This window comes from Sapajus apella, unplaced genomic scaffold (assembly GCF_009761245.1).
Source record: "Sapajus apella isolate SASKATOON/1434 unplaced genomic scaffold, GSC_monkey_1.0 scaffold2, whole genome shotgun sequence".
In the NCBI taxonomy this organism is placed as follows: domain Eukaryota; kingdom Metazoa; phylum Chordata; class Mammalia; order Primates; family Cebidae; genus Sapajus; species Sapajus apella.
In genome coordinates, this window is record NW_022436942.1 from 86,065,566 (window position 1) to 86,074,976 (window position 9,411).

The 9,411-nt window shown below is 43.0% G+C and overlaps 1 long non-coding RNA gene across 1 annotated transcript; it reads left to right on the forward strand.

Moving 5' to 3' along the window:
* Window positions 1-2,246: 2,246 nt before the first annotated feature.
* LOC116527222 lies at window positions 2,247-2,878 on the forward strand. The gene is made up of 2 exons (XR_004258436.1): window positions 2,247-2,345; window positions 2,688-2,878. It is a non-coding gene; the product is annotated as an uncharacterized LOC116527222 (long non-coding RNA).
* Window positions 2,879-9,411: the final 6,533 nt, after the last annotated feature.

Genomic DNA, 9,411 nt, shown 5'->3' on the forward strand with positions numbered 1-9,411 from the left:
GGCTGGGGCTCCTTCACATTCTTGGTGATGCCCATCTTGACCTTTTCCTGTTTCCGGTGCTGAGTCTGCAGTTAAAATGGCCTTTTCCTTCCACACAGAACGATCCAGCAGTGCGTGCCCAGGCGGGTACAAGCAGCATCTGGGTTGTGTATGCACCTAGATGGGTACAAGTAAAACCAGCCACCCAGCAAGAGAGATGGATTCGAGAGGTCAAAAGACTGAAATAACCTCTTTCCATAACAAGAGGAAATAAATAATCCTTGCTTTTTTGTATCTTAATTAACTTTGTACTTTTTAATACAGCATCTGATTAAATTTTTTTAGCCCTACCAAGAGACAAGCAGTATTGACACAAGAATTGGGTTAGAATTTGCTCCCTGAGGAATGATCTAGACAGCTTTAGAGTTTAGTCATCTGCCTACTTCAGAGCTCAATAAATTACAGTACCTAGGCTGACGCTTGCCTGCTCCCTATTTTTGTTAATTCAATTTTTCTTGGAACGCGACACTCCCACTCCTTACATATCATCTGTGACCCTGAGATGCAGCAGCAAAGCTGAGCATTTGCACCAGAAACCACACGGCCTGCAGAACTGACAATATTTACTGGAAGGTCCTTTGCAAAAGATGTTGGCTAACCCCTGGCTCACATGTTTATCAGCATTGAGGCACAGCGAATGAATGTCACATTCTTATTTCTAAATAAATTCCTACAAGATAAGGGGGTAAGTAACAGTTCTGTCTGAATAGCATCATGATGAGCAAGTGTATCTCTATTAAAACCAGCAGGCCTGGAAGTCTTACACGTCCTTGTCCCTGGGAGGAAGCACTGTGTGGACAGAGGCACACCCCACAGCTGCCAGCCTGGCAGGATTTTCTTAGAGTATTGGGTAGTTGGGAAAACAAAAAAATCATTGTTCATTGCTGCTCTTTGCCAATATATTTCTTTCCATGTGCACACATAGCAAGAACTCTCATGGTACAGCCGAATGATGATGTGCTTAGAAGCATCTCACCACCTATGCAGAGTTGAAGAGTGTCCCCCAAGAATTCCCATTCTTCCTGGAGTCTTAGGACAAGACTTTATTTGGAAATAGGGCCATTAGGTCGCCACAGCTGTGATTAGTTAGAATGTGTTATACTGCAAGAAGGTGAGCCCTTGATCTCACATGTCTGGCGTCCTTTTGAGAACAAGAAGATACAGGCATGCACAGGAAGAAATTGATGTGAGCAGTTATACATGGGGACAAGGCCAAGCGATGACACAGGCAGAGATTTCAGTGATGCATCTACTAGGCAAGAAAGGCTGAGAACTACCAGCACCACCAGAAACCAAGAGATGGGCCTGGAACAGATTCCCCTTTAGATCATTCAGGGGGTGCACGGCACTGTGGATAACTTTAGGCTTCTGATTGCCAGAACTATGAGGGAATAACCTTATGTTGATTTAAGCCACCCCATTTGTTGCACTTTGTTGAGATGACCCTAGGACCCTAATATAAACCCCATACGACAACTCTGATGGAAATCAGTGCCTGTGTTCATTTTCTATTGCTAATAACAAATTATCCTAAGTTTGCCAGTGAAAAATATTGCACATTTATGATCTAATGGTAGGTGAGAAGTCCAACATAGGTCTCACAGGGCTAAAATCGAGCCGGCAGGGATACAATTCAATCTGTGGATTCTAGGGCAGAATCCAAGTCTTTGCCTTTGCTAGCATCTCGAGGTCACCCACACTCATCGGCCTCTGGCCCTCCTCCTCCATCTTCAAGGCCAGTAGCTGTAAATTAACATAAGTACTGTTTTTTGTTTTGTTTTGTTTTGTTTTTTAAGGCTGGTCGAGTGAGGCAGTGGAGTGGAGAAGAAACATAAGGCCTTCTTATGCGGCCGCCTCTCAAATCAGCCTTCTGTACTTATCATTCCCTCTGTGCACAGCTGGAAATGTTCTTCATTTTAAAACCTCCTGTGATGAGATTGCACGCACCTGAATAAGCCAGGATCATTTCCCTATCTTTCGTGTTTTTTTGAGACGGAGTCTCGCTCTGTCGCCAGGCTGGAGTGCAGGGGCATTATCTTGGCTCACTGCAATCTCCGCCTCCCAGTTTCAAGTGATTCTCCTGCCTCTGCCTCCCGAGCAGCTGGGACTACAGGAACGCACCATCATGCCCAGCTAATTTTCGTATTTTTTAAGTAGAGATGGGATTTTATCGTGATGGCCAGGATGGTCTCTATCTCTTGACCTTGTGATCTGCCCATCTCAGCCTCCCAAAGCGTTGGAATTACAGGCGTGAGCCACCGCGCCGGCCCATTTCCCTACCACATCTGCACAGTTCCTTTTGCCAGGTAAGACCATCTATTCATTTTCTGAAGAGTTAGATTCAGGGAAGTTTGAGGGACCATGATTCTGCCTACTCCATCCCCTTTATAGACTGTCCTGTCCCTCATGGTGTCTGACTTCCTCCAAGAACTTCAAAGTAAAGGGCTTCCCTTTTGTGTTTCTTCACTCCTGGATGCTCTTTGGTCCTCATGTGAATCTTCCCAGTGTGTCTCCAGGAGAATTCCAACTATATATTTCAGGGAAACCAAAGAGATGTCTCCTTCCACGTCTACAAAAATATACATATGAGAGCTGCAAGGAACCTTTCTTAAAAGCCTTTTACATCTCCCCTTTCCATTCTCCTCTAGCTAACCTGAAGCAGGTGTGATGGTCCAGCCACCAACTTGGACCAAGGGAAGGCAGAGCTCTGCTTAGTGCTATGGAGAGAGGTTGTCTGAAGAAGCCTGATCCCAAGGTCCTTCAGGCTGATACCAGACGTCTGTGCCATCCATCCGGACTTTTATTACATTAGAACGAAATATAGTTTTATCTTATTTAAGCTGCTCTTGTGTGTGTGTGTGTGTGTGTGTGTGTGTGTGTGTGTGTGTTTAGATATGACATTATCAGATTTTTTTAATTGCATTTTAGGTTTTGGGGTACAGGTGAAGAACATGCAGGATTGTTGCATAGGTACACACATGGCAGTGTGATTTGCTGCCTTCCTTCCCATCACCTACATCTGGCATTTTTCCCCATGTTATCTCTCCCCAACTTCCCACCCCCACTGTCCTTCCCCTATTCCCCCCGACAGACCCCAGTGTGTGATACTCCCCTCCTTGTGTCCATGTGTTCTCATTGTTCAACACCCACCTGTGAGTGAGAACATGCTCATTGTTTTAAATCTGTCTATTAATAGGAAGCCAAACTAATCCTATCTGATGCAAGAAAGAGAATAGAATTCTAAGAAACCCATCTTCGTTGGCCAGTAATTTTCATTTAGCAACATAGGTCACAGTAATTCATCTTTCCTGGAGTATTTCAAATAAGGCATCAATTTAGGAATAAAACTACTGGATAGAGGTTTCAAATTAGCAGTAGAGTGACATTTTTGTGTCAATCTTTGTCAAATATATGTCCTAAGAAATTGTTTTATTAGCTAGCTATCAAATGAGTGATAGTATCTATGCATAGATCTGATTTATCATGGTCCTATGGGCAGCTGTTTCTTCTGGAGAATCTGTTTAGAAGACAAACAAAAAATAAAAACTAAAGTCTGATCACACTTAAGAGTCTAAGCTTCCTAGCACGTGCCAGTGTTGTCCTTGGCTTTGCTGCTGGGAAGTTGGGGAAAGAAGCCACATGCAGGGGCCAGGACAGCCATAGACAAGCGTAGGGCAGGAACATGGAGCTGGGATGAGGACACACAGGAGGTCACTGGGGCTTAAGGAGCCAGGTCTAGGAGGTGGCGACATTACCCTATGTTTGAGACCAATCGAGGCAGAGGAAGGATCACTCAGGAGTGGGGGAGATGATGGTTAAAGGAGCAAAGGGTGAGAGGAAGTGATCAGACTCTTGCTCCAATGTGTGACAGATTTAGTCCACACAACAACCTCTAAGGATTAGGTGGCGTCAAACCATTTTACAGATGAGGAATCAGAGGCTGAGAGCTGAACGTGTTTATCAGTCACACGTGTAGTGAGTAGTGAAGCCAACGTATGAATTAAGGTCACTTTAACAGCAGGGATTATGTTCTCTTCACCATACTGACAACAATGGACCATGTTTGATGGAGGATGTCATCCGCCTCCTTCTAGCGCTGGAGTTGGTTCTTGGGCCAGCTGTCCTCAAAGTGCTGCCCTCGGAGGCCTGTCCAAGCAGGGGACTGTGTGCATGTTGACCACCACTCACCTGCTCCAACTCATTACCATGCTCAGGTTCAAGAGTGACGCTGAAAGCCCATTGTCCTGAACAGGTCTGTCATTTCCCAAGTTGGAAAGTTACACACACACACACACACGCACTCACACACACGCACACTTTACTCATCTGTGGATACAACATCCAGGTTGTCCCCACGTCTTGCCTGCTGTGACTAACGTTGCAATAACATGGGGATGCTAGCATCCCTTTAGGTTCTGATTCAGTCCTGTGGGAAGAAGCAGTTCCAGACCCTGATACACAGCATCGTGTCTATAGGTAACGATGCTGTACTTTACAGCTAAAATCTGTTAGGAGGGTAGACTTCATTTTAAGTGTTCTTGCCATAATAAAAGAAGAGACAGTGTTGTTGTTTTTTTAATCTATATCTAAACAGTCACATTTAATTTATTTTGGTTGTCAAAAAGCTGCTCCTTTCTATCTTATGTTCAGCACATGTGTCTTGAGAAGTCCAAGGCACCAGTACTTCAGATGATCCAGGTTGTTAAGCTTGGCACAGGGTTTTATTTTCTTTATTTAAAAATATAGGGTACCATTCTGTCACTGAGGCTTGAGTGCAGCAGTGTGATCATAGCTCACTGCAGCCTCAAACCCCTGGGCTCAAGCAATTCTCCTGCCTCAGCCCCTAAATAGCTAGAATTCCAGGTGCAGCCTCAACAATCAGCTAATTTTCTTTATTTTTTGTAGAGACAGCATCGCCCTATGCTGCCTAGGCTGGTGTCGAACTTCTAGCCTCGAGCAATCCTTTTGCCTCAGCCTCCCAAAACGTTAATATTACAGGCGAGAGCCACCGCACCTGACTCATCAAGTGGTTTCTGTGGAATGTGAAGATAAGACAAAAACTTCCATATGCAACTCACATATATTAAACGTGACCCATTACCAGGACTTCTGCTAAGAATTTTCACATATCTCACTATTTAATCTCCTAACCCTACCAGGTAGTTATTACTGTAATTTTATTGATGGGAAAATAGGTGTCAGAGATGTTTAGTGACTCACCAGGGTCACGTGGTGCAGACTGGTTGAGACAAGGGTTTTTGTGACACACACATCTGTGTTTTCAATGCTCCGATATGAAGACAGAGGCACCTGTTCAATGAGGGGAGAGATGCCAGGCATTATAGAAAGATGGGTATGACATTTTCAGAGAGATACGTCTAAAAACTTTAGTTCAGCAGGCTGGGCATGGTGGCTCACGCCTGTTATCCCAGCACTTTGGGAGGCCAAGGTGGGTGGATCACCTGAGGTCAGGAGTTTGAGACCAGCCTGGCCAACATGACGAAACCCCGTCTCTACTAAAGATACAAAAATCAGCTGGGCACATGCTGGCAGGTGCCTGTAATCCCGGCTACTCAGGAGGCTGAGGCAGAAGAATTGCTTGAACTTGGGAGGCGGAGGTTGCAGTGAGCTGAGATCACCCCATTGCATTCCAGCCTGGGAGACAAGAGCGAAACTCCGTCTCAAAAAAAAATAATAATAATAATTAATTCAGTGATACCTTAAAGGAGTTTTGGGAAAACTGAAAATTACAAGCCTTGCTAGATGTTGACTAGAGAGCAGCGCTGAAGCCAACAGTAAGAAGTTTCAGTGAATCATGTTACTAAAGGACCTGTGGACTCAAGCGCTTGCCGGGGAAAAATACTTCCCATCCTGGTATAGAGATACAGAGTATGCTAGTGAATATTTATGCACCAGCTATCATGACATTTAAGTTGAATCTTGACCTGGCATATACATCATCATCATAAAATTGAGATTAATGTATATCATTTATGGAGAAGGTCAAAGAGATTCCCTGGATATTAAAAGGTTTGTTTTAATAGCTGCAGGATCATTGCCCTATAATACTGAGACTACGAATGCTCACCATGGATGTTTGTGAAGATGCCTACGATAGAAAAATATGTCTGGTCCCTTAGAAATAGCACATGCTCCACGAGAAACTGGTGTAACCTCCAACGTTGTGACCATTATCTGGTAGCCTGTGGGCTCCCAGAGTTTATTCTGTCACTCTGATGTTACAGAAGTTATCTGGCTTCACTTCCGAGGCAGGAAGCAACACGGCTCACTGTCACGACTTTCCCCCTGAAGCTCACAGGTGAGTCCCTTGCAAACCCAGCCCACTGATTTCCAAAAAGCAACACGAGTGTCTGTTTTCCTCACTATTCTCTCTGCACAGAGAAGACAGCGCCATCCTGCATCTTCCAGTTCTCACAGTCACTTTCTACTCACCAGGGGCTGGAGTTGCAGGGCTGCAATAATGCGTGGGAGGAAACGTCAAACATGAACCATGGAGAAGAGTGCTCAAGAGCGAAAGCTCTTTGTTAGATTTTTTGCACAAAATGTTGTACTGGGATTACAAAATCAGAGAGAGTCTATAGACAGAATGTATTGCAAATGATTTTTTAACTAGAGGGAAATTGAATGTTACATTATCGTTCCCTCACTCCATTTAAGTGTACTTGGTGCACATTGTAAGACGCCACAGATAAACCACCTGCCCCCATAAGGACTTTTATTCATTATAAACAATGTTTGTTTCATAACTCACAGTGCCCTCTACCCAGGGGGCTTCCCAGTACTTCTTCCTGCCACGTTCACGAGACGTTGGTGAAGATGTCTGTTTCGGTACCTCGCAACAGGCCACGTGACGGAAGCTTCATCAAGGGTCCTCCCAAAGAAGTTCTTCAGAAGCCATTTTCTTTCACCCAAGCTATTTCCAGGATGCCAAGGGTTTCGTTACTTTTCTCAATGTAAATCAGAAAGTTTAAAGAGCTCTTAAAAAGAACTATGTGCACTTTCTGTGCTGAAGTTGTTTCTGTATTTATATCACCCTGACCTCCAGTTCTCGTCCCTGGGAAAACAATGACATGTTCCAGAAACAGTAACTGACACTATGTACGAGGAGTTTCAAGCACTCTGCTATGAGCAGGTGGCACATCATTCTGTTGTCAGAGATTCAATTCGCTGGGTGAACCCTGGTGCAAAATTCATTCTAATGAAATGCCTTTTGAAAATCATAACTGGAGAAAACCATGATCACCATCTCTCTTCAGTAACTATCTATGATTGCACTAAATCATAATTACATTTGAAAACCTAAAATTTAAAAAAAGCTTTGTGTGAATTAGAGAAATAAAAATTACTGCAATGTGAATGGGCAAACACAGCTGAAATAAAAATGCTCATCTTTCATTAATCAATGCATTTTGCATAAAATGTTTATTTTACGTTTTTGAACAAACATAACTCAAGTATGTTACATAAGCATGGGAGCAACTGGGCTATGACAGTTTAACGCTACTTTGCAAAGCCATAATTTTGCTCGGGCCCAGAAGAGCCAAATTTGCCTGTTGTTTTCTTGACGTCTTAATCGTAGGCCATCTCTGAGACCAGTATCCACATACCAGAGTTTCACATGCAGCTGTAGAGTTTTACTAGCTTCCACCTGAGAATCTTCCTTGTATCAGTTTCCACTAAATGCTCCAAACCCGAGAACAAAGGGCCCCAGCAATGGACAATAGACACAGAATCTACCTGGATATGTATTTCCTTCACTTTTACACTCCTCTCACCTGAGCAGAATCACTTGGTATGAAGATTCTCTTATGTGGATTTATGAGGACTGGATGACCACAATTACATGTTTTATGAACTAGGCTTTTTAATTATTCTTCATTTCCATAAAGAATGTGATTTCAGAGACAGAAATCAAAGGAGAAATGAAGTGACCTACACAAGGTTGACAGATGCTCCCAGGAAACCAGAGAAACTCTGTTTCAACTAAAAGTCACTGATCTAAGAGTCCACTGCATTGATCGGACTCAGAAACCCACTGTTTTCCCATTAGACCCCACCACCTCTATTTTTACTAGAAGGAAGTAGAATCCTTTCCTTAAAGATGTGAAAAGTATGTAGCGGAAAAATGTGTGGTTTTTAGGAGCTGCTTTGTTGACAGTTAAGACAAAGAAAACAGTTTTTCTGTTACGTGAATACACAATAGTATAAGTATTATATTTGGTTGAAAATAACATCAATCTCTACATCAGTGGCATAAATATGTGGGGAGTTCTGTCTTATCAGATGAGGCAGTTCCTGGTCATTGATGTGGCTCAATGTCGCCATCAAGAGGCCAGTATTCTACTCTCTTTAGCCTCAATCACTATCAACATGTGGCATTTTGTCCTCATGGCCACAAAATGGCTTCTCTGTCTCCAGACATCACAGCTATACTCCAAGAAAGAAAAGGGTAGTATATTAAAAACAAACAAACAAACAAACAAAAACTTTACTCAAAAGGGTTTTTATTTTTTGTTGTTATTGTTGTTGTTTTGCAGGAGACGGAGAGGACAGATACATGTTCCAAGTATTTTCATTTTGCTATCATTGGGGGTCATTGGCTCAAAGTAAATCGTATGGTGACTCAGTTACAAGAAAACCTGTGAAGTATTTTGTTTTTGTTTATGTTGTTTTTGATTCTGGATTTTCAGTCTCTATAATAGAAGAACGATTCTGATGTGCTCGACCCAAATTGTCTTCCATAGGCCTTGAATCGTGAATTTAGAGATGTTTTTAGGATCTTGACATAGTAAATTAAAAATCTTAATTTTTGTACAGATTGAATTTGATTTCAAGTAAGTTTAGACACTATCTCAGATACTGATTTTAATAAATGACTGTGTTTTAAAACATGTTCCCTTACCGTCTCTGCTTCGTATTCCCATTTTATACTTTTTTTTTTTTTTTTTTTGAGACGGAGTTTCGCTCTCGTTACCCAGGCTGGAGTGCAATGGCGCGATCTCGGCTCACCGCAACCTCCGCCTCCTGGGTTCAGGCAATTCTCCTGCCTCAGCCTCCTGAGTAGCTGGGACTACAGGCACGCACCACCATGCCCAGCTAATTTTTTGTATTTTTAGTAGAGACGGGGTTTCACCATGTTGACCAGGATGGTCTCGATCTCTTGACCTCGTGATCCACCGGCCTCAGCCTCCCAAAGTGCTGGGATTACAGGCTTGAGGCACCGCGCCCGGCTATACTTATTTATTTTACAAATGCATTGCATGATCCAGGAAGGAAAGAGTACTGTATTATACAACTTTTTATCCACTAAAAAATTTTATGATTAGCACAGTGGCTGTCCTGGAGCAGGTA